Source organism: Tenrec ecaudatus, chromosome 1 (genome assembly GCF_050624435.1).
Source record: "Tenrec ecaudatus isolate mTenEca1 chromosome 1, mTenEca1.hap1, whole genome shotgun sequence".
In the NCBI taxonomy this organism is placed as follows: Eukaryota; Metazoa; Chordata; class Mammalia; order Afrosoricida; family Tenrecidae; genus Tenrec; species Tenrec ecaudatus.
The window spans coordinates 153,424,783-153,450,126 of NC_134530.1; the positions used below are offsets into that span (position 1 = coordinate 153,424,783).

The 25,344-nt window shown below is 38.6% G+C and overlaps 1 protein-coding gene across 2 annotated transcripts in view; it reads left to right on the forward strand.

Moving 5' to 3' along the window:
* Positions 1 to 25,344, forward strand: part of MAN1A2 (mannosidase alpha class 1A member 2) — a 170,558-nt gene that overhangs the window by 105,063 nt on the left and 40,151 nt on the right. The gene's annotated exons all lie outside the window — the stretch shown is intronic.

Here is a 25,344-nt window from a genome sequence, read left to right on the forward strand (position 1 = left end):
CAAGTTCTCAGGTGAGACTAGAGAGGAGTGAAGAGTATATAGGTCTTGGTCTGCATTAAGAGAGCTCTCAGGCTACCGGAGGAAGCAGAGACACTTAAAGGTTGTTAGAATAGTAGAGACGTGTTATATGAGATGGTGGTAGAATCTATTTCCATGGTCGCAGGAGAAAGTGTTTTGTTTGTGAAAGAGTGTGTTTTCTTCTTAGAGCATTATAGAATGTATTCTTTAAGGAATTTAATGATTAAAATAATAATAAATATTAATATAGAACCATGGACCTTAAAAAATTTAGTGAATTTTGTGTACTACAGCTAAGACAAAGGTGCCCTGTGGGTGCTGTTGGGTTATTGGACTGCTAACCACAAGATCAAGGGTTCAACTCAACAGAAACTCCGAGGGGAGTTTATGTTAGGCTGAGATCTTAAGGTATGTGTGTCTGTATGTATGTATCAAGGAAGTGGTGGACACACAATTTTAGAAGCATACAACCCCAACCTGTTGCAGCAGTCATGGTGGAGGCTTTTCCTGACTTGTTTAGCTACTGGGATTGATAGATCAGTTAACAAGATGAACCAGGAAGACAAAGCAGAAAGGCCACTGCTCAAGAATACAGAGGCAGATGAATCTGAGGTTGGCAGGTCAGATCATAGGCTCTGATAGCTCCCAGGATCAGCAAGCAATATGACTTATGTTCAGCAAGGTGGAGTCAGTGAGCCAGGTGCAGGGTTCAGATCACCAAGAACAGAAGAAAGCCTTCCGCTGTGTTTACTCATAGTGAAATAGTCCTTACCCCTAGAGAAACATCACTCTGGCAGTTAACTGAGTAACGGGTTACACTCCACCCTAATCCTCCCATCTGCTCTTCATGGCAGATCTCATCACGGAGTTGATTATATTATGTTAGATTATATGATGGGGGAGACAATCTGCCACACTATTGAGAATAATGGCTCAGCCAACTTGATACAAAACCAAATTATTAGGGCCTGATTTGGTTTAACTCAGACGAAGTTGTGATTTTGTCTGTCGTACATCTTTTGGGGAGCCTTCCTAGTGGCATAGTGGCAATGCATTGGGCTACAATCTACAATGTCAGCAGTTCTAAACCACCAGTTGCTCTATGGGAGAAAGAGGGTGCTTTCTATCGTGAAGAGCTATGTTACAGCCTTGGAGGGGTGGTTTTTCCCTGTCTTATCGGGATGCTATGAGTTGGCATGGACCTGATAACAGTGAGAGACACAATATCGTTGAGTTCTTTTTGAGACTAAAATGAATACCAAAGGTAATAAAATCTTTGCCATGTAATTTTCACTAGGGCTCCTCTCAAAGAAATTGTCCTTTATGGAAGGAAAGTAAATTTGTCAATAGTTTTATATTTCTCATGAATCTAGAAAAGGAGTTCAATCTTTTGTCTCTTGTTATGTACTTTCCCCCAATATCCTGAAATTCTCTATATGTAGCTTATTTTTCACTTTATTTTTTTCTTTCTATTTTTTGTTTCACTTTATTTTAAAGAAAATATAAGGAAGGCCAAATGCCTAAACTGAATAGAAATGATAATTTTGAAGAACTAAAATGCTGAGAATAGCATTTTTAAAATATAAAATACATTTTCCTTATTTCAGATAAGAGTAGATTAGAGGTCTGCTCATTAATTTATGGTGAATTTTATTATAATCCTCTTTTTAGAGTTACATTAAGATTTGGGAATGTGACATTTGGGGGAAAATTATGTTCAGTTTCTTCCTTTTGATGTACGCTATAATATAATCTAAATCGTATTAACTATTTAAATGCCTATAGTGAAACCATTAAAAAACTAGAATATGATTGGATACCTAGGTCATATAAAGAAAAAACCATAAAGAAAAAGGTGTCCACTTTTATTGTATGTAAATGCTAACCTTCACATATGTCATAGCCTACCAGCAACAGAATTAACAGAAAAATTAATTTAGGAAATATATCTGAACATATTTAGAAAACATTTTAATTTTCTAGTTCAAGGGCTATTATAAGATCAAAAGACAAGATGATCACAGAAATGTGTGCTAACAAAAGTTAATTCTTAAAAATATTGCAAATTGGCAGCAAACAAATTATTTTAATATTTAACCCCCAAAAGTAGTATTTATGAAGAACAATGGTATAGATTGCTGCTTCTGCACTAGGGATAGCACACACTACCATATTGGTAATACTCTCATAGATTTATGATCAGAAAACTTTGTCTCTCTAGCCCTACTTTGCCTCAACCTTAATCAAATCAGTGCGGTGTTCAAACATTAGACACTATTATTAAGAACTTATTCCAAAGAAATTATCAGAGCTATCAATACAAGCTTATTTGCAGTAACTTGAGTTACATTTAATCGAGATAATTTTAGAACATTCTGAAACAGTATAAATTGGGAACATTTTAAAACTGTGTTGCCTGTGGTGACAATATGTGTTAGATGTGTTGTTTATCTTAATATGGTAGTCACTAGCCACAGGTGACTTCTGAACATATGCAATATAGTTAAGAACTACATTTAAAATTTTATTTTAATTTAAATAGCTATATGAGATTTAACAGCTATTTCATGGAACAGTGTAGTTTTACAACTTTACTGTAATATGAATTTTCATCACTTGTCTGTCAGCTTGCCCTACTATGGTAGCTTGTACGTTGCTTTGATGCTGGACGCATCAAACTTCAAGTCTACCCCATCTGAATTTGGAGACCATCTCAATAAGAGATTTGATGTATTGAAAACTAATGACAAGACCTGATAAGCTGTGGAAGTACATCAAGACTGTCATTCATTAAGAAGGCAAAAGGTCATTTAAAAGACAGGAAAGAAAGAAAGAAAAAGATCAAATTAGAGGTTGGGAAGCAACTGAAACATGCTGTTAATTGCAGACTAACTAAAGCAAATGGAAGAAAGGACGAAGTCAAGGAGATGAATGGTTAATTTCAAAGGATAGATAAGAAGACAAAGCTAAATATTGTAATGAAATGTGCAAAGACCTAAAATTAGAAAACCAAAAGGGAAGAATATGCTCAGCATGTCTGAAACAGAAAGAACTCAAGAAAAAAATCAAAACCACGAATGTCTATTTTGAAAGATTCTCTAGTCAACATATTGAATGATGCAGGAAGCATCAAGAGAAGATGGCAAGAATCTCTGTACCGAGAGACCTGGTTGACAGTCCACCATTTCAGGAGGTAGCCTATAAGCAAGGACTAAGGGTGCTGAAAGCAATTCAAACTGCACTGAATGCATTTGGCAAAACCAAGGCTTCTGGAATTAACAGAATACCCATTGAAATGTTTCAGAAAGCTGAAGAAGCACTGGAAGCATTCAGTCGTCCATGCCAGGAAATTTGATAGACGGGTACTTGGCCAACTGACTGGAAGAGATCCATATTTTTACCCATTCCAAAGAAAGCTGACCCAACAGAATGCTCAAACTATAGAATATCACTGATAGCTCATATCTAGCAACAGTTACAGCAGCACATTGACAGGGAATTGCCAGAAATTCAAGTCAGAATCAGAAGAGAATGTGGAACAAGGGATATCATTGCTGATAACAAATAGATCTTAAGTTCAAGCAGAGAATTCTAGAAAGATGTTTACTTGTGTTTCATTGACTACACAGAAGCATTTGACTGTGTAGACTGTAATAAACTGGATCACCTTGAGAAGAATGGGAATTCTGGAACACTTCATTGTGCTCATGTCAAACTAGTACCTGGATAAAGAAGCAGTTGTGCGTGCAGAACAGGGAACACTGCATGTATTAAAGCCAGGAAATGTGTACGTCAGGGCTATATCCTCACACCATACTTGTTCAGTCTACATGCTGAGCAAACCAGCAGAGAAGCTGCTTTATATGAAGAAGAGTGTGGCATCAGGATTGGAGAAAGGCCGTTTTAACAACTTGTGGTATGTAGATGACACAACCTTGCTTGCTAAAAGAGGAAGACTTGAAGCCCTTGCTGATGAAGATCAAGGATTTCAGCCTTCTATGTGGATTAAAACTCAATCTCGAGAAGACCAAAATCCTCACAATTTGATCTGTAGGTAAGTAACATCATGAGAAACAGAGAAAGGTTGAAGTCAAGGATTTTCTTGCTTGCGATCCACAATCAATCACAGCTCATGGAAGCAGCAGTCAGGAGATCAAAAGACTAGTTGCATTAGGTAAGTTTGCTGCATAAGACCTCTGTTCAGTATTGAATACCAGGGATGTTACTTTGAGGACTAAGGTGCACTTGACCCCAAGCCATGGCATTCTCCACATACATATGAAAGTTGGGCATTGAATAAGGGAGACTAGAAGAATTGATGCATTTGAATTGTGATCCTGGCAAAGAATATTGAAAGTACTATGGACTGCTAAAAGGACAAATTGATCTGTATTGGAAGAAGTAAGATCGGAGTTCTCCTTTGAGGCAAGGATGGCAATCCTTCATCTTAACATACTTTGGCCATGTTGTCCGGAGAGAGCAGTCCCTGGGGAAGGACATCATGTTTGGTAAAGTGGAGGGCCAGTGGAAAAGAGGAAGGCCCTCAAGTGGCTAGAACAGCACAGAAGCTGCATCAGTGACCGGTCTTAGGTGTGATGTGGAGCATAGGACTGTGCAGTTTTTCATTCTGTTGTGCATAGGGTCGCTATGGGCCAGAGCCTGCTCCTTGGCACCTAGCAACAACATCATAGGAACTTGGTGACATTTTAATGGTATATGCAAATGTCATATACTCTGCAGCCATGAAGAGTAATGCTGTAGAATACTTACTATTGATAAATATCTCTAGAAAGATCTTTAGAATCCTGGTGGCACAGTGGTTAGGTGGGATATGAATCCACCTGCGGCTGAGTGGGAGAAAGTCTGACAGTTGGCTTCTGTAAAAAATTACTGCCTGGCTTTGTGGTATTATTGGGCTATGGTTCTTAGCCACTCTTCAGGCTTGGGACCAACTAACCCCCAAGGCTCAATTTTCAACTAAACAATAGATGGGTCTAGAAGGGGAACGCTAATACTAGTGGAGTATGCCATCTTAGAATAATCAGCTATTTGAGATCACTTTTGAAATGATCAACATTATAGCATTAATGGAAACTTAGCTATTAAAAAACAACAACAATGCTTTTAATCCCCTATATTCGTCCACCCCCATAAAATCAATTTAAATTACCACTTTATAATCATTCTCAGTCGTTTTGATAGTGTTGTAGAAAGAGCTAGTCACTAGTTATTTTTGTAAGAGGACTTCAAAATCCTAGGGCAGCTGTCCTGGTACCCTTTGAGCAGCTGTAATCCTGACTAAATAGGTCAATTTGTTCATTTTAATGTTTTTTTAGATTTTATTTCAGCTTCTGAGAAGTATATCAAATCCCTTTATTATGTTTGAGCAATATACATCTGCCATATCTATAAATAGACTGCAAAACAAACTGAATTGAACTGAAATTTAACAATTCTGCTTTGGCTAACTGTATTATAATTAGAGCAATGATAATGTCTGTGACATGCACATAGCAATCACAGAGAATAATTATGGTAATTATCTTAAGGAAAAGTACTTGGCAATAGACAGGAAAGATTATTGTAAGGAACCTAGATTTAAAAACGCATCATTAATGTTTTTCTTTTTTTCACTCTCAAATTTGCACTAGTTTTCTAAGAATGCTTAACCTATGCCATTTAATGATTAAAGGGAAGACAATGTAGGATACCAGTCTTTACATATTATACTTCTCAGTACAAAATTCTGGGAAAAACAAGAGTGTGTGTAATATTTAGAGTTTGAAGACCTAAATTCTAATCATGACTTTTACTCTAGAATTTCCTATAAGTCATTTTTGTTAGAAACCTGCCATTAACTGAATGACATGCAGGACTACATCTTATGAGTCATGGATATTTAGGACCGCTTTAAGACATGTCATCAATTTCTGAATATCAAAAGGACCCTGGAGTGACATGGTTCATGTAATATGACACCTAGGCTGGCGTGGTCCAGGGGTTCAAGCCAGAAATTCTAACTAGTAAGTGATAAATTCCTTAGTTATCTGGGATTTCAGGTTTCTGCTAGTATTCATTGATTAAGCCTAAACCCATAATCTTTCACTGGAACAGCTGCCTAAAATTACTGCAGAGGAGATTAAAATTGCCCCAGGAACCTGACAAGCAAGACTGGATCTAATGGCTGTAACCCAAGTAGCCTATAACTAAAGCCAGGGACTTTGCCAGTAATTCCCAGATAGTAAAAAAAATTCTCGAAGTCGTCATACCTTCCCCCTGCTTTCCTCCCTTTAGTTCATTTACTTTAAGTTTGTTAGCTCCTCTTTAATTTACTTTCTTTCTACTGGTTTGGTAATCTTTTCCTTCTAAGCTACAGTGTATCCAGAAAAGATGTATGAGGCCAAAGACTCCCCCACCCCTGGCCTCCGCCTTCAAATCGTTATTTTAATGACTCGTAAAAATGTCATCCTGGCATGCCTTTGCATGTTTCCTTACTGTGATTTCATACTTTTCTCACCTGATTAGGAAATTAGCTCCTCCAAAGAATATTTCTCTACCTTTCTAGCTATAGTTTTTAACATGATCATTCCTTACTCGTATTTTTAGTAATTTTTTTCCTTTCACTTATCTGTAGCACATTTATGAGAGGGGCTTCAGAAAGTCTGTAGGAAAATTTCCATTATCTTTTCATTCCAGTTTCCCATAAACTTTTTGAAGTCCCCTTGTAATTAGATGTCGACGTGTTAATTTAAAGTGTACCTCGTTGTATCTGAATTATTAAGTGACACGATGGTATGACTTTTGTTTTAGAGTTCGGGGAAAAATAGCTATGTTAGAAATATAAGTTGGCAATTATATACCAAAAGAGGTACCATTATGCAGAGTGAAGTTAGTCAATCACAAAAGAATAAATACTGTATGTGTACACAGTGTAAAGATAAACACCATAGTGAAGATCAGCTTCTTTTCTGAGATCATATAATAATCTAACCTGGTTGCTGAAGCATAGAGGTGGCGAGTCTGCCTAGCATTCATGAATCATACACCATATTTTACACGCTTTTTGTTTCTTTCTGGTATTAGAAGATGAGAACAAAGTAGAAACATAAAATGATGAAAATAGATTTCACAGAAATATATCCCACTGAAGTTATTAGAAGTAGAATTCATGTCAAATTAAAACTTTGCAGTTGAGGTTTCTATCATTTAAGTAATTAGTACATGAAATTTTGAATAAAGAATGGGGTAATTTATGGACTTGAGAGACTTTCTTATAGAATGTGCCCCTGCACCATGTAACATCATTGAGAAAAAGCAGCCATAGTCACCCAGATAGTTGTTATAGGTAAAATCACCCATCTTCAAATGAAATATAATAGTGTAGCACTGCAAACACAAATGCATTTAGATAGGCACTTTTCTCACTATAAAAATCAGAACTTGCTATGATAATTCAAAGAATAAAAGTAAGTCAGCATAAATGAATAAACTTAAAACCATTAAATAGAATAAGTCACAAGTAGACGAGGTACGTAACATCTGAAATGGAAGCTAGAAAGATCATAAACCCTGGTTTTGAGGCTTCTTTTCTATTCAAGGAGGGTCATACAGCTATTGGAATCCTGTATTTTTCTGTCATGCCTGGAATGCCTTTGCCCTATAGGGTTAGTGCGGGTAGACTACAGAAACAAATCCATAGAAACTTGCATGTGTATAAGAGAGAGTTTTATATAAAGGATAATAATACATTAAGAAAGCATCCCAACCCAGTCCAGCCCAAGCCCATAAGTCCGATATTGGCCCATATGTCTGATACCAATCTATAAAGTCCTTTTCTGACTCAGAAACACATGCATGACATCTAATGCAGGACAATCACAGGCCCTTGGGTAGAAAGTCTTTGGATCTAGTGACATTGTAAGCATCTTAGCCTTCTCCAGTTTCAGAGGTCTGGTTGCATCAGGGTAGGTCCATGTGGCTTCTCCAGCTCAGGGCACTAGTGTAGCTCCATGTGTCTTGTCAGCTGCAATGTCTCCGGCCTCCAAGGAAGAAATACCGGATTTCCCAGAATTCTCAGGAGAAGGAATTCTCATAGCCACACAGAGGCCTCATTGGCTGTACCCAATTGGCAGACTAGACTTCACCCCTTCACTCTTAATCCTCTCAAGACCCAAATTGACACCAGATTGTATAACTACCAAACCTATCTATCTTGAAAAGTTTCTCCTTTATTTTATAGAGTACAGTGAATTCAAATAAAGCTCTGTATCTCAAGACATTGGTATATACACACACAAAAAAGAGAGAGAAATTGAGATCCATTGTATTATTGTTTCCTTACAAATGTTATTTTTGTTAGGTTCTGTCAAGTCAGCTCTGACTCATAGCAACCTTATATGCAACAGGATGAAGCACTGCCTGATCCTGCACCACCTTTAAAACTGGCTGAGTCGGAGCCCAGTGTGGCAGCCACGGTGTCAATCATCTTGTTGAGGCTCTTTCTCTTCTTCTGCTGACCTTTTGCTTTGTCAGGCATGTCATCTTTTCCAGAGACTGGTCTCTCCAGATAACACATGCAAAGTAGCCTGAACAGCACCACTGTTTACCCACTTGCTTTAGCCAGAAATCTTAAGCATTCTCAGTAATTTCTCTTTCACTTTTTCAGTTAACGTTTGTTAGGTGTCAAAATAAAAGAGATTGGTATACTCAACAATTATTATTTCAAGATGCTAATGATAAGCATTTAAATATTTAGAGGCAAAATCATTTGAAGGCAGATTCAATTTAAGATAAACCAAGCATGGGGATATTGTTTACACAGAAGAAAGGGTTAGAGTCTAGAGTTAGATGGTACATATAGAGTGGAGAAGGGACTTTTTTTTAACCCCTTTCTAACAAGCAAAAGGAACAGTTAAATTGGTAAGGGGGCTCTGTACTTTGAATATTAGAAGGTATGATTGTCTGCTGAGAAAGAGGAGAGCAGTAGGGGACTAAAAAAAAGGAATTTTCAATGACATAGTTTAGGGTGGGAGGGCTATTCAAGGAATCTTAAACAAAATTGTCAAGTAGTATTGAGACCCGCATTGTAAATGTGAGATAATAGTAAACAGCTGAATTGAATGTTTGGAGAAGAGAATTACATTTGCTTCTTTTCTCACCTTATTATCACTATGCAAGTTCCATAGTGATAAGAGAATAATCATGTCTCTTCATTTTTCTGTTTTCTCTCTCCTCAAAACCAAAAAACCCTCAAATACACTGTCATCAAGTAGTCTGACCCTTAGTGACCGCATTGGTCAGAGCAGAACACCATTTACAGGAGTAGCCAGCCTCATTTTTCTCCCTGGAGTGGCTGGTAAGTTCTAACCACCGACCTTATGGTTAGCAACTCACTGCATAGTCCACTATGCCATTAGGTTCCCTTTAAAAAAAATCATTTTATTGGGGGCTCTTATCACAACCCATACATCTATCCACTGTGTCAAGCACACTTGTCCATATGTTGCCATCATCCTTCTCAAAACATTTTCTTTCCACTTAAGCCTTTGGTATCAGCTCCTCACTTTTTCCCTACCTCTCTACTTCCCCCTCCCTCATGAACCCTTGATAATTAAATTATTATTTTGTCATATCTTACATTGACCAATGTCTCCCTTCACCCACTTTTCTGTTGTCTATCCCCCTAGGAAGGGGTTATATGTAGATCATTGTGATCAGTTCTCCTTTTCTCCCACTACCTTCTCCTTACCCTCCTGGTACCTATTCCCATTGTTGATCCTAAGGGGTTTATCTGTCCTGGATTCCCTGTGTTACGAGCTCTCATCTACCAGTGTAAATGCTCTGGTCTAGCTGGATTTATAAGGTAGAATTGATGTCATGATAGTTGTGGGGGAGAAAGCATTAAAAAACTAGAGGAAAATTGTATGTTTCATGAGTGCTATACTGCACCCTGAGAGACTGGTCTCTTCCTCATGACCCATCTATAAAGGGATGTCCAATTCTCTACAGATGGGCTTTGGGTCTCCACTCCGTGCTCCCCCTCATTCACATTGATAGGATTTTTTGTTCGGGGTCTTTGGTGCCTGATACCGGATCCCATCAATACCTCATGATCACACAGGCTGGTGTGCTTCTTCGACGTGGGCTTTGTTGCTTCCCAGCCAGATGACCTCTTGTTTATCTTCAAGCCTTTAAGACCCCAGACGCTAGCCAGGCACCATCAGCTTTCTTCACCACATTTGCTTATGTACCCATTTTGTCTTCCACAATTATGTCAGGAAGGTGAGCATCACAGAATGCCGATTATTAGAACAAAATGGTCTTTCATTGAGGCAGTACTTGAGTCGAGGCCCAATGTGCATCTTTTACCTTAATACTTAACATGTAAATATATGTACATAGATCTATTTCCCTATCGTTTTATATATATATTTACATATGTACATGCTTGTATTTCGACCTCTATAAATGTCCTTTGTCTCCTGGTTCCTTCTTCTATTTCCTTTTACTGTCCTCCTGTCCCACTATCATGTTTGGCCCTAATTTGGGTTTCAGTAATTCCTCTGTTACATTGTCCTTGTTTAAGCCCCACCAAGCATCCTGCATCCTCCTCGCCTTCGATTTTTAGATCACTTGTTCTCTTGTTCCTGGGTTTGTTAATACTTCCTTCCCCCCGCTGCCCCCTCTCCTGTGTCCCCCCAAACCATGGGTCCTGTTGTTTTCTCTCTGGATTGTTTATCCCACCCATCTTATCCAGATAGACATGCAGAGACATTTAATAAGCACAAAAACAAGACAAAGCCAAACAAAACAACAAAAGAAGACAAAACAAAAAAACACCAAAAAAGAAAAGCTCATAAATAATTCTAGGTCTGTTTGTTGACTTTTAGGAGTGTTTTCCAGTAGAGTCTAATGGGGTGCCACTCCCTGGCCCCAAAGTCTATTTTTGGTATGCCCCAGGGACTTCATTACTTTGCTCCCCTTGCTGTTCTGTTGCATGCCCTTTGTGTTTCACCCCAGTGTGGTGGGGTCAGGTCAGGTACAATTTCCACACTGTGTCTCCAGTTTTGTCTACTGTAGCGCTATGGGTCAATGAGGGATGTCGTGTCTGTGTCTCATGGTGCCACTGGCCCTATAGTCCTCTCGGTGCGTTGGTTGCCCTGAGCAGGAATATCATCCTCAGGGGTTGGTAGACCAAGATGTGTTCCACTCTCTCCTTCCCTCCTCGTTTGCCCCATGTGTGCTCTGATCAGATGTGACCCTCTCCTTGAGGCTTCAGTGCCATCAGTCTCCTTATCTGTCTTACAAATCCCAAACCTCATCATTCCATTAAAAATGATCAGCCTACTAGCTCCCTATTTATAAAGTCCGTCAACCGAGCATTGCTGAGGAGCATGGCAGAGCAGCTGGTAGTTTTGCACTGCTGACTTTGTGCTTAGCAGTCCACCAGGAATAAAAATCACCTATAGTGATTAAAGTTACTTATTATTTCCAACTCCAACTGGATCATTGCTTCCCTTTAATGATCCTATTATCCTTCCTATTAAAAAATTTCTTAAGTCTTCTATCAGACTCTCTTACCATCAGCTCTTTTAATTCTACTTTGAGATTCTCAGTATTTTAAAAATCAAGTTAAGACCATTTAAACCAACAGAAGGTACCAATGGGTTTAGGCTACTTTCTAATATTTAAAATTTTTTATTCATTGTAAAGAACATACCTTTATTAATGTATAATTGAGGATACTATATGCTGCATGTGTTTAAAGTATATACTTTCTTTCGTCCTCATTTTCCAAACAGCCACATATCTCCCTCTTTTCACCATAAATTAGATTGTGTATTTTAGTCTTAAGTAACTATCATCCTATATATATGTGCTGCAGTACATATGTAATAATAGTACCTTGTGATTCATCTATGATGTATGCCAAAGTAAAAGAGGTCTTTATTATTACTACTGATGAGTAATATTCCACCATAATTTACTTATCTATTTACCTTGATAGACTTTTGTGTTGTTTCTAGTTTTAAGCTATATAAAATAAAACTTTTGTGTAGACATTCTTTATAATTTTTCTTGGGTAAATACTTATGAGTGAAATGGTTGGCTCATATAGTAGATACATATTAGCATTTTAAGAAACTGCTGACATATTTTTCAAAGTGGCCGTGAGTAGTGTTCTCATCAGTAATGTTCTTCTACATACTTTCCAACGCAATATGATCAGCCTTTTAAAATAGGTGTTTTGTTATAACTCATTAGCACTTCCCAATTGACTGTAGATGTTAGGCATCTTTTCTTGTGCTATTTTCCATTCATTTAACTTCTTGGTGAATTGTCCTTTCAGATCTCTAACCATTGTTTTTAATGGGTTAAGAGTTCTGTATATATTGTGAATATAATTCCTGTGTCAGATAAATTCTTTGCAAGTATTTTCTCTAGTTGTGGCTTATTCCTAGGACCCCGGTGGCAGAGTTGGCCTGCAAACCACAAAGTCAGCAGTTAGAAACACCAGCTGCTTCCAGGGATAAAACTGGGACTTCCTACCACATAACCAATCACAGTCTCAGAAAGTCACAGGAGCCGTTCTACCCTGCATCATTACGTGTCGTGTATATGACAGTGTTTTGGGGGTTTGGTGGCTTGTTCTCCTGAAATAGAGAAGTTCATACCATCACCACTTTTAAGCAGAACTGTCCTGAGAACACTTGAGTGCATTTTCCCCACCCCTTCACACTTGTCTTTTAACATCACACTGGAATGCAGGTTTGCAAGTGCCCTTAGAGCAGTTCTTGCTTAAACGACCCCTCCCTCCTTATCAAGAGATGCTGCAAGTCTTTCTCTCAGGGTCAGGAGTGTTCCTTTCCTCCTCCTCCCCCCCCACCCCCTGCGAGGAGGTAGGGTCATAAAACAAGGCACCTGAACTTTACCTAAACATAGTTTTGATTTACTTCTGTCAATACCACTTAGTCATATATGTATTTTAATTTGCTTTTTCTTCTGCTTTTTTGTACTCTATTCTCCCTGAATAATCTGAGATGCTTGGCCAGGGAAGAGGGGCCTGCAGTCTGGAGAGAAGCTCCCTTTGAACATTCCACTGCAGCCCAGGCAATCCTGACAATAAAGACTTCAATAATCCGAACCCACAACTCTTGCATTCCTTAAACTGTATCTTTTGAGGAACAGAATATTGTCATTGTAAAAGCAATTGTAAAAATGGCATGGAGACCATGTCAGACCTCCTCAGCCAGCTTTGCCAGGTGGGAAGAGAGTCGTTATTAGCAAAAACATCCTGAGACAGATTGCTTTGAGCTGGAGCTCAGGCATAGTTATACTATGCAACCTTTTGGCCTATTCTGACCCCAGCCATCCCTCCTGTTGCACACTCCTCTTCTCTGCTGGGTGTAATCTTTGTTGCAGTGCCCCCCTAGAACTCACAAAGCAGACTCACAGTTAAGGGGTTTATTCTGGAAGTAAGAAGTTACACCCAAGGTCAGCAGACACCCAGGATACAGTTTTTTGGCATAGGACATTTTTTCCTACCTTGCTTGCAGGCCAGCTTCTCTTACCCTTTTTCTTTGGCCAGGCTTCTATTCTACTTGGGCAGTTTAGAGTTTTCTAGAATCTATCAACAAGTGCCTGGAGGCACCCCATTTAGCGAGCAAAACGCATGGTCAAAGATACTCAGCTCTTTCATTCTGGACCAGCCCACCTGCTGGAACTGCTTTGCTCTGTAGGCCTGGAAGCCCACTGCATCATTTCATGTTGTCCTGGATTTGCTGCCACTGTTTCTCTGCTGCTGCTTCTCACATCTTGTACTTTCTCCAGTGTTACAGCTCTCTGTCTCCTGGAGTCTATCAGGTTTTCAGTCCAGGGGCCTGATGTTCCTGCCTCGTCCAGGTAGTAGTTAGATCCCACTATCTGTCTTTGGAATGACTCATTTTAAACTGACACATATGACAAAAGTGATGAATCTCCTCATTAGAGTTTCATTCACCATATTTACATGGCCCTACCGCCCTAGAAAAAAAAGGTGCCTTGTACCTTATTTGCATTATCAGTAAGCGGTCCAATCTTCTTGGAGGGCCACAAGCACTTTGTTTGCATAGTCCCATCCAATTATTTGGTGGCAGATAGAAGAATATGGTGGGAAAAGCCATATAAAACCAATTAATAGCAATATACCCATTTTAATAATTTACTTAAGAATTTTGGGAGGGAACTCATGTCTAAGAAACTGTTGCCTTACACTCAAGGTCACAAAGGTTTTTTTCCTTAAAATATTGAGTTACTCTGGGTTGACTAGAGTAGCAAATTCATAGACACTCATGTGTATAAGAAAGAACTTTATGTAAAAGAGCAATTGTATATTGAGAAAACATCCCAGCCCGGTCCAGATCAAGTCCGTAAGTCCAATATTAGCTCTTATGTTCGATACTAGTCCATAAATTTTTCTTTAGACTCACGCAACACATGCAATGATGCCTGTCAGGGGAAGCCAGCCCCTAACACATCATTATGGGTCCGGTAGGCGCACTTGTACAGTGATAATAAGTAAAGATCATAGTAATGTTATAGAGAGCATGAGAGATGGAAGATAAGTATTGAAATAAATGGACTCAGACACAATTCATGGTAGCATGCTCACCTCAGCCTTGCTGGGTAGTCCAAGTGGAAGGAGGGAGAGATTTTAATGCTAGCCCAGGCTTTTTATATTCTCTGGGGACATGCAAGCCCCCTAATCACAGGTGAGGACATACGTCACAGGAAGGGGTTGTGCTATAGGTAATACAGTAATGGGAGGGGGCGGTCTAGGGGTATCCCCGCAATAGGAAGAGGAGGGATTGGGGGTATACATGTGGCAAGATGGGCGGATCCTAGAGACAGGATGGCAGCCAAACTTTGGATGTCACAGAGCCGGTTTGGCCTGTTCCCTGGCTCAACTGATAGAGACCATTTTCAGTGGGGTGTGAATTCCACCTACAGGAAACAAGCTAATGGTCGCAGGCCCCCACCCCTGTGGTGTGGGGAGACAGCAGTCTGGCACGGACTGCCTTTAGGGAAGGTGCCTGTGAGCATCTGACCTCCCCCCACAGATGCCAAATGCAGGAAGATCATAGACCAGTTGGTAGGTCTTGTGGATCCAGTGGCAGTGGAAGCATATCAACACTGGTGTGGGGCTCCACTGGCTACTCCAGTTTTGAGTTTTTCAACAGCATGAAAGGGAAGGCAGAGAATGGGTCTGGCCTCCAGTGAACGAGTTATCTCCTTGGTTCCTCCAGATGAGGTCATCAAGCTGCGACCTGATTGACAGACTAGACTCCACCCCTTCGCTCAAGGTGACAGGAGATTATCTAACTGCCATATATGTATATATAAAAGTTTTATACATTTAGATTTTATTTATTTTGCTGGTGACAGTATAGGGGGGTCAAATTTTTTGAAGTCCTCTTGTGATTCAGACTTTATATTTAGGTCTGTGATCCATTTTAAGGTAATTTTTGTGGAGGAATCAAAGCTCAGGTTTTACATATGGATATCTAGTTGTTCCACACCAGTTGTTAAAAAGTCTGTCTTTTCTATACCACATTGCTTTGCATCATCATAAAAAGTTAATTTTCTGCATAGGTATTGGTTTATATTTACACTCTATTCAGTTCCCTGGAACAATTTATGTATGACTCTGCCAATCCCATGTTATTTGATTAGTGTAGCTTTTCTCTAAGTCCTGGAATAATCGTGTTAGCTTTCAAAAATTTCAAAAAAAATTGATTGCTCTAAGGTTTTAGCATTTTTATATGAATTTTAGAATCATGCCAATTTCTATAGAAAATCTTGATAGGTTCTTGATTGAGATTACATTGAATTTATAGGTAAATTTGGGGAGAATTGGCATCTTAACAGTAGTGAGTCTTCTGAGCTATGAAAAAATGTGTGGGTGTAGATCATATATATACACACAGAAATACATATCACATATGTGTTGTTTATATCAGAAAAAAAGACACTTAACTACCTTATATACTTGAGCTTAAGCCAACCCGAAAATCAGCCGACGCACCAAATTTTACCACAAAAACTACATAAAAATGTAAAACACGAGGATATACAGTAACTCATTCCAACTCATAGCAACCTTATAGAACTAACAGTCCTTTATGGGTTTCCAAGACTGTAAATATTTATGGAGTAGAAAGTCTCTTCTTTCTCCTGAGAAGCCACTGGTGGTTTTGAAGTCCTGATCTTGCAGTTAGCAGCCCAAGATATTGTTCATTACATTTGTTAAGCTGCTTTTTTTATCCCCTAACACAAACATTTGGGATTGGCGTTTTCTTTGTAGGAGGTTTGAACTACTATTTTAATTTCCTTAATAGATTGTTCAGATTATCTATTTCTCTTTGGGTGAACTTTGGAAATTTATGTTTCTCAGAGAATTTGTCCATTTCACTTACTCTTTCAAACTTATTGGTGTAAAGTTGACCACATAATATTCCCTTATTCTCTTTTTAGTAGCTCTAGATTCTGTTTCATTGAATTTTAATTTATTTTCTTTTGTGTATGTGGGGTTTAAATTGGCTCTTTTCATAATTTCTTAAAGTTGAAGCTGACATCATTGATATGAGACCTTTCTTCTTTTCTTATAGATGTTTAGTAATATAAATTTACTCTGAAGTACTGTTTTAGTGTCCTGCCATAAATTCTGATATTTTGTTTTCTTTTTTATTGTTTGAAATAATTTTGATTTTTCCCCTTTGATGGTTTTGTAATTTAGAAAAGATATAGTTTGTCTCTAAATACTCTGAGGTTCTTCTAAGGATCTACCATAGTTACCTAATGATACTGTAACAGGAATGAATATCTTAAAGATGAATTTGTTTTTTCGCAGTTCAGGAAACTACAAGTGGGTATGAAGCTAGGGGGACATCCTGCTTTGTCTCTTACAGCTTCTAATAGTCAATAAACCCTAGAATTCCTGGACTTATAGCTTAATTTCCCTCTACCATCAGATTGCATCTGCCTTGCCTTTGTGTCCAATCTGCTTTTTAACTAAGAAGTGATTGGGTTTGATGAAAATAGAGTGTGTGTGTATATATATATATATATATATTTGCATTAATTTCTACTTAGTGAAAAGAATGGGAATTTTTCTTGGTGATAATATTTTGCTTACTTGACATTCAAAAGAATTGTTCTATATTATCAAAACTGATGATCACATGTATATCACTAGTGCTAATTATAATGAAATTTATGTATTTCACCTTTTAACATGCTCTCTTACACTGATAAATGCTTGCAAGTACTGGCATCCATCCTTGGATGTGATTTTAATTGTCGTGTACTAAATACTGACTTTAAATTTTGAATTTCATATTCACAAAATATCTAGATGAAGGTTTACAGAGCAGGTCGTCAGTTTTACATTCACTGTTCATGTACATTGGGTTTCAACTCATCTATTGCCATTGCTTCAATGTACCATCCCCTGTGCTTCCCGTTTCCATTCCTTCTCCTTCCTAACCCTTGGTAACTACTATAGGTAGGCCACCTTGTGCTCTGTTTCTGTATGGCCTGCAAGTTTAGCATGATTTTTACATTTTTGCTGGGTTGTCTGGTAGGTAAGCAGTTTGAACCCACCAGCTACTCTGAAGAAGAAAAATGCTTCCTACTTACTTCCATAATTATTCCATACTTAGACCCTGTCCAGTAGGGTTGCTTTAAGTCCGAATTGACATGATGATAGTCAGTTTTAGTTTTTTAAACAAATAAACAGTGGCAACAATAATGAGAAATGTGGGGCAAAGGCTCATGTTTTCTGTTCTATAAAGAAAAGGTTGCCTGCTGAATAGAAATATTATCTAATGAAATGCCCACTTTTTGGTTACCAACTGTGAGTCTATCACAAACCCCAATTATGACATAGATGGCTCATGTAGCACTTCTTTCTCTGACCCTATCCACCAGATGGTAAGTCAGATTTCACAAAAAAGAACACTGTCCTTTGGACTTTCAAACCAGTCCAAGGCTTGAACTACTAACCACAACGAGGTTGGGGCTCCCCAGAGCCCCACTGGTGACTTCTGATCTCCTGGCTGTAAATTCAGTGTTTTTCTATTATCTCTTTAGCTTGATCTCCTTCTGGGATCCCCTCCGTGTTATCTACTGGCTACAAATTGAGGGGTCCTGTCCTTCTGGATAGAGTCGTCAGCTTGCGCTCCTCCCCTCCTACTTCTGACTTCTTGGTCTCACACAAATTTGGGTTCATTAATTCACTGGAGTGACACATAGACTCACAGAAATCCGTGTACGGGTATAACTTATGTTTTGTTTTTTAAAAAGGATAGAAATGAAGAGACACTTAGAATGAGGTCTCAAAGGATTCCCAGTGTGGCTTCCATTTTCCCAAAGGGCTTGCTTCTAGGCCTTTTGCATGCATAGATGTCTTTCCCCAGTCAGGGAGCCCATGCAGCTTCCATGTTGAAAACCATTATTATGGAGTCGTGATTGATTGGATCGGGTTACTACCCTCCTAAATTCAGCCAATGCTAGGTCACATCATTCCCTCTGACTTGGCCTACTCCTAAATTAGCACAAGCCCTCAGGTGTGGTCTGGTCACCAACAGAGACCAACAAAAATATGCCAGTTATTCAGGAAATTCTAAGGTCTAATTTAGATTTATCTCTCAGGAAACAAAGGCAAAGACCAAATAATTTTGAGGAAAGTAAAATTCTTTACCTCATACCTACCTATGATCTAAATCAATATTTCATTACTGATTTTTCTGTGGCTTTAAAATTATATTCCCACATGTATAGGATATTTGTCAGTCAGCGTCTCATAGGTACCTAAAACATACACACATATAAAATGGAGCTCGCTCTTTGAAAAGTTGCTTCCTCCTGATTCCTAATTCTGTCTACATTCTACATAGTCTGATCTACGGCAGAAATCTTAGTCTATCTAGACTGCAGTTCTATTGTTTATACTTCTTAGTAATCACATCTATTCTGACCCTCATTCCTTATTTCCTTCAGGTATTTTAGGTCCTCAGTTCAATATCAGCCCTTATCAGTGCTTCTCCACAATGATTGCATGTTCTAAGCATTATACTTCCGCTTATAAGGTGATGTGTTAGGTAGGACTGAGAAATGACATATTAAGTTGCAGATGACTATTTTGGCTTGGTTTTGTGAAATAGCCTAAAGCCATTATGTAGGGAATAGAGGAGCGAAGGCGATCATGAGAAAGATGCAGCAATTCAGGTCCTTTAAAAAATAATTGGAGGAATAACGTTGTGCATGTAAACATTGTTACAGCATACATCTTTATTATTATTGTCAACTAATTTGTTTGAAGTGTTTCATTGATATTGAGCTGTGAGAAAATTTTAAAAATCTGTATGCACAAATAACACGTTTACGGAAGAATTTTAAATCTCCAAAAGGAAATTATGCATTTCTCCTATAAGCCTGCACCAGTGAAGTATATTGTAAGCTGTTTTTTATTGTCTTGGCAATGGCTATTTTATAAAACAAATCGTTTATGCAATTGCAGACATTTATTTAGTATTGAAGGGAATTGGGAAAGTATGTAAAAAAGTACCTGTGATGATGCTATTAAAACGTGAAAGAATGAGTACTTCAGGTACTGAAAGTACCAGACAATAAATATTTTTATTGAATTTAAAGCAATAGTCAAGGTATTAACATTTACCATATATATTCAAGTGTAAGCCGACCTGAATATCAGCCGAGGCACCTAATTTTACCACAAAAACTGCATTAAAAATGTAGTGAGAAAAACTCGGCTTATACACAAGTATATACGCTATCCTATAATCCATTATGTGTTTCCCTAAACTGAAACAAAAACAAAAAACACCAAAAAAAGTGAGACGCTATGAAGGTGGATTTAGTTTTTGAAAATTTTGACTGGTTGATTAGAAAATGTCTCCTTGAGATCAATTATTATAATTTTCAAATGTTATTTGTGCTTGAAAATAAAAATTCAGCCATTCATTTGATAATTGCTTATGACATGTATTAAAGTAATTGTGTTAGGCACTGCAGGATATAAAAAAATTAAACCGATAATATAAGTCAACTGTCAAGTTATTTGTAGCTTAACCCAGGCTAATTGCCTTTAAGGTAATTCAGCCTTTTCAGCCTATTAAAAAAAGCCTTTTCTGCCTATTAGTTTGAGTTTTTTCCCCATAATTTCCCGATTTATACATCAGTTTCAAATAAAACCAGGAAAGCAAGCAGGAGGGAGTAGAAATGCCCCCGAGGCTGTAAATCTCTACGGGAGTATTAAAGTCTGTACTTGCCAATTTTTTAAGTCTTTAGCCTTTTCTTGCTGTACTTTAAATGTGTGCAATTTAAACTTCCTTTGAAAAAGTTGCTCTCTCATTTACATTCTCCCGTTTGTTGAATCAATTGTGTTACTATACATAAATAACTTTGACCTCTTCTCGTATGCATTATTGAACTTTCCCTTTGAAAACTCATCTTGAATCAGAGCTCTATGATGTATGAAAATAAGTCGAAAAGTGTTATTACAAAATCATAGAAACCTTTATTAAACAAAAATTTCAAAATGTGAAGCTAATTTCTTTTCAGCAGAGCACCCAGGCTCATCTGCACCTGAAGGTGGTGCTTCCATCTCTGATCCTTAGAAGAATTCTACTTGTGTAAGCAATTTACACTCCTCAAGGAACTCAAATTGTATTCTTTTCAAATGTTCTTTGAGTTAGGGGGACGCAGAAAGAAGTTTTCACGGTAGTAGGCATATTCAGATTTCACAGAGAAATTTTAGTAGGACACCCTTTGCTATTTCTACCCTCAAAGAAGGAGCAGGTACATGGCCATAATGAGACGAATTCCTTGGTGCAGTTTTTCTGGCCATTGTTCACCAATACAATCTTCCGTTTTCTTAAAATTCCTTCCTAATAAGCCCCCACTAGCATCCTGTAACCTTCAAGAAATGATCAAGGTTACCCCTTGGCAATCCAAAAAACAGTCACTGTTACCTTCTGAGCTGACGACTCTGGCTTCGATGTAACTAGTTCAGGAGATTCCCTTAGAAGCCACTGTTCTAATGGGCCCTCCCCACCCCCCTTTTTTGAAGGCACTCTAATGAGACTAATTCACAAATGTATAACTGAAAGAAATTGCCTGCACCTTTCCACTAATCAAATAGACATGCTTAGACACAAGTATCTATTTGCAATTAAGTTGTGCCTGTATGAGCTGGAGCCCTAATAATAATACTTTTTGCTCATATGTGTTTTTCTTTCCATTTCCTCTCACTCATTCCACCATTGCTGACAGTTTTGTTATTGTGTTCCCTAACTCACCAGTTGGAACTTCATCATTTATATATCACATAGCTGTGTACATTGGAGTCACCAGTTATCTCCTCCAACGATATTGCACATTCAGTCCTAACAACCATGGCAATTTAAACCAGGCTCCATTGTGCAGATGCTACTGCTTCCATCTGCTAGTCTAGGAAATGAATTTTAGGCTCAGTACCACCACACACGAGTGCTTTAAACCCTTGTTAGGTTGTAAGAAGTAGAGTGTCTTTACTTACTTTGGTTTGCAGACATAGAAACCCCTCTTTTTATCAATGAACTTCTTTTTATTTAATTTTTCTTAAAAAATTTTTGGGGTGTCTAAATTTACTGTCACATTTGAGGTATAATTTTGATAGGTTCTTGGTTGACAGTTTTTTCTCTCAGAGTTTTAGATCTGTTATTCCATTGCCTTCTTGCCTGCATGGGTTCTGCTGAACAGTTAGCTTAGTCTTATGGGGTTCCCTTTGTAGGTGACTTCATTTTTTGTAAACTGCTCTCAGGATTCTTTTTTAAAAAAATCATTTTATTGGGGCTCATACAACTCTTGTCACAATCCATACATACATCAGTTGAGTAAAGCACTCTTATACATTCGTTGCCCTCATCATTCTCAAAATTTGCCTTCCACTTGTGTTCCTGGAATTCGCTCATTTTCCTTTTTTCCCTCCCCTTCCCCCCTCCCTCATGAACCCTTAATAATTTATAAATTATTATTTTATCTTATCTTACACTGCCCAGCGTCTCCCTTCACCCACTTTCCTGTTGCCCATCCCCCAGAGAGGAGGTTATATGTAGATCCCTGAGATCGGTTCCCCCTTTCTCCACACCCTTCCCTCCCAGTATTGCCACTCTCACTGTTGGTTCTGAGGAGTTCATCTGTCCTAGATTCCCCGTGTTTCCAGATCCCAACTGTACCACTGTGCATCCTGTAGTCTAACCAGGTTTTCAAGGTAGAATTGGGATCATGATAGTTGGAGGGGAGGAAGCGTTTAAGAACTAGAGGGAGGTTGTGAGTTTCATTATTGCTACGCTGAACCCTGAGTGGCTCATCTCCTCCCCACTACCCCTCTGCAAGGAATGTCCAGTTGTCTACAGATGGGCATTGGGTCCCCATCATGCACTTCCCTCATTCATGATGATATGATTTCTTTTTCCCCCCCACTTGTGTTGCTTGAAACCTGGTCCCCTCGGCCCTTCATGATCACACATGTTGGTTTGCTGCTTCCATGTGGGCTTTGTTGCTTCTGGGCTAGATGGCCGCTTGTTTACTTTCAAGCCTTTAAGTCCCCAGACGCTATATCTCTCAATGCTGGGTACCATTAGCCTTCTTCACCAGACTTATTTATGCACACATTCGTCTTCAGCGTTTATGTGGGGAAGGTGATCACACAATGATGGTTTTTGTTCTTTGGTGTCTGCTACCTGATCCCTTCAACACCTCGTGTTTACTTAGGCTTGTGTGCTTCTTCTCTGTGGGCTTTGTTGCTTCTGAGCTAGATGGCCACTTGTTTGCCTTCAAGCCTTTAAGATCCCAGATGCTATATCTTTTTGGTAGCTGGACACCATCAGCTTTCTTCACCACGTTTGCTTATGCACACATCTGTCTTAAGCGATCATGTTGGGATCTTTAGCAAGTTTGATTGTGATGTGACTTAGTGATTTTCTTTTGAAGTCTTCATATATGGGGTTTAATGAATTTTTATATGGAAATCTTTTCCTTTTTCATGATACTAGCAAGCTTTGTGCCAATAAATCTTCAACAGTTCTCTGTGGTTTTATTTTTCAGCCTTCTTTTGTTTCAGAATTCCAACCACACAAATTATTCCTGTTGTTGCTGTCAAACATAATTCTTAGGCTTTCTTTTTCTTTTTCCCCCTGACTTTTCCTCAAGCTAATTGGTGTCAAGGTATTTGGCTTCTATTTTACTGATTGAGTCGTATGATGATTTAATTCTCTTTCCATGTCCTTCAATTAATAAAGTTTTTTATTTCTGAAATTTTATTGATAGTCTTTTGTATTTCTCTTGGTTGTTTTTGTATGGTTTCTAATTGTCATAAATTTATTGTTTTGGTCTCATGTTGTTTTCCAAAATTATTTCATTGTGCTGTCTGTAATTTCCTTAGCTGTGACTACGTTTTCCTTGACTTCTTTCCTGAGCTCTTGGAGAAGCCTGTATGTTGATCTCTTAATTCCCTATCAGATTGTTCCATTGCCATTTCTTATGTTAGCAGGCTTTCTGTTGTTTATTTTAGTCATTTGCTGGCACCATCTTTTCCTGCCTCTATATAATATTTCTTTTCTCTGAGACATTAAGTTCTTATTGTATTTATTTTATTATTGAATGTCTGTGGAATGTGTCCTAATTTTTGTTTCACTTTGTTTAGTTTTAATATAGCCTATGAGCAGGGTGTAAATTTGGTTGCTACTTTTCCTCACAGGAACTTTAACCACCTATTTCTGGGAGAGGGTATAGTATAGCAGCTGGGTGTGTGAGCATGGTCTCTATTTGCTAGTCTTGCAGGTGGCTGAGGCACTATTCACTAGTGGTGCTGGTGATGTGGCTGTCCAGCTGATCACCTGAGCCTGGGTATAGGGAGTGTTCTCGCTGGTTGCTGGGTTGGGTGTTGTTTCTGTGCACTGCTAGTGTCTGGGTGATCAGTGCCATGGTGCCTTGGTCATTGGTCACTAAGTGAGTGGCTTGGAAACTCTCACCGATGGTTCAAGGTAGGCAAGGCTATGCAGTAGTGGTTGGAGTGGGCATAAATCTCTGCTCGCAGGGGTAGGGAGAGCAGAGTGAAGTAGGAAGGATGCTGCCAGTGCCTGCTTGGAGTGCATCTCTCTGTCCCATAGAACACAGTACAGGGAAGGTGTGTCACCAGTCCTCAGAAAGGAGTAGGACGCACTGCTGGTATGTGGGCCCCAGTGTGGATGGCTAAGTTAAGGTGTGGGCATCTCTAGTTGTGGAGCTCATGGCATCTCTAACTGGTGGAGTAGTGGGCACCATTGGTTCATAACCCCAGGGGTGAGCAGCTGGGGCATAGGACTGGGTGCTGGTATTGCACAGGGTGTGTGGGTCCCTCGCATGAGTGACTAAGTGAAAGCGAAGGGGTTACCAGTTCGTGGGCTCCCATAACTTAGTGTGTGGAATTATAGTACATGCTGAAAGACCATGACCATATGCAGTTGAGGAAATGGGCGAAGGAGCATCACTGCAGTTCTCCAGGCCTCTAGCCTGGAGAATTGTGAGGTGTAGTATAAACTGAGGGTGAAGTGACTTAAAGTTTGTAGGACAGGGAACCACTCCTGGGGAACCACACCCACCTGGCTCTGCACATGGATGCAGAGTAATTTTTTTTAATTAAAAATTTACCTATATACAACCTAAAATCATCTTGACTAACATAATGGTTACAAGCTTACAGATTCCACACCATAAGAAAATAATAATAAAAAATAAATAAAATATTAAAAATAATAAAGAAAATAATCAAATCTTCCTCCTGCACTCACTGTTTGGGGTTTTATTTTAACAGTGAGAGAAAATTATGACATAATGTATAGCATTAACTAGTTGAGTTTTTTGAGAAAGAAGCCAATTTGAGAAAGTTGTAGTACAACTTTTAGTTTATGGAAGAACTTGGCCACTGTGACCAAGATTAAATGAAGATACAGAGATGTAGAAAGGAAAAACTCATAATAGTGAAAAGATGTAGATGTGAAGGGTGTGTGTTCATAATGGATGAGAAATTTCAACACATTTTCAGAACACAGAATGTGTCTGGGTGTGGGTGACTAGAAATGAGAAAACCACAACTCAGACTATATTAGAAGAGAAATAACCAGAGGTCGATGCTGGTTTTCCAAGGAGATTTGGGGTTTACAGACCATATATAAAATTAATTGAAAACATGGATCAAAAGTAGAGCTAAGATCAGCCTTATTCAAGATTGGTATATGGAACACA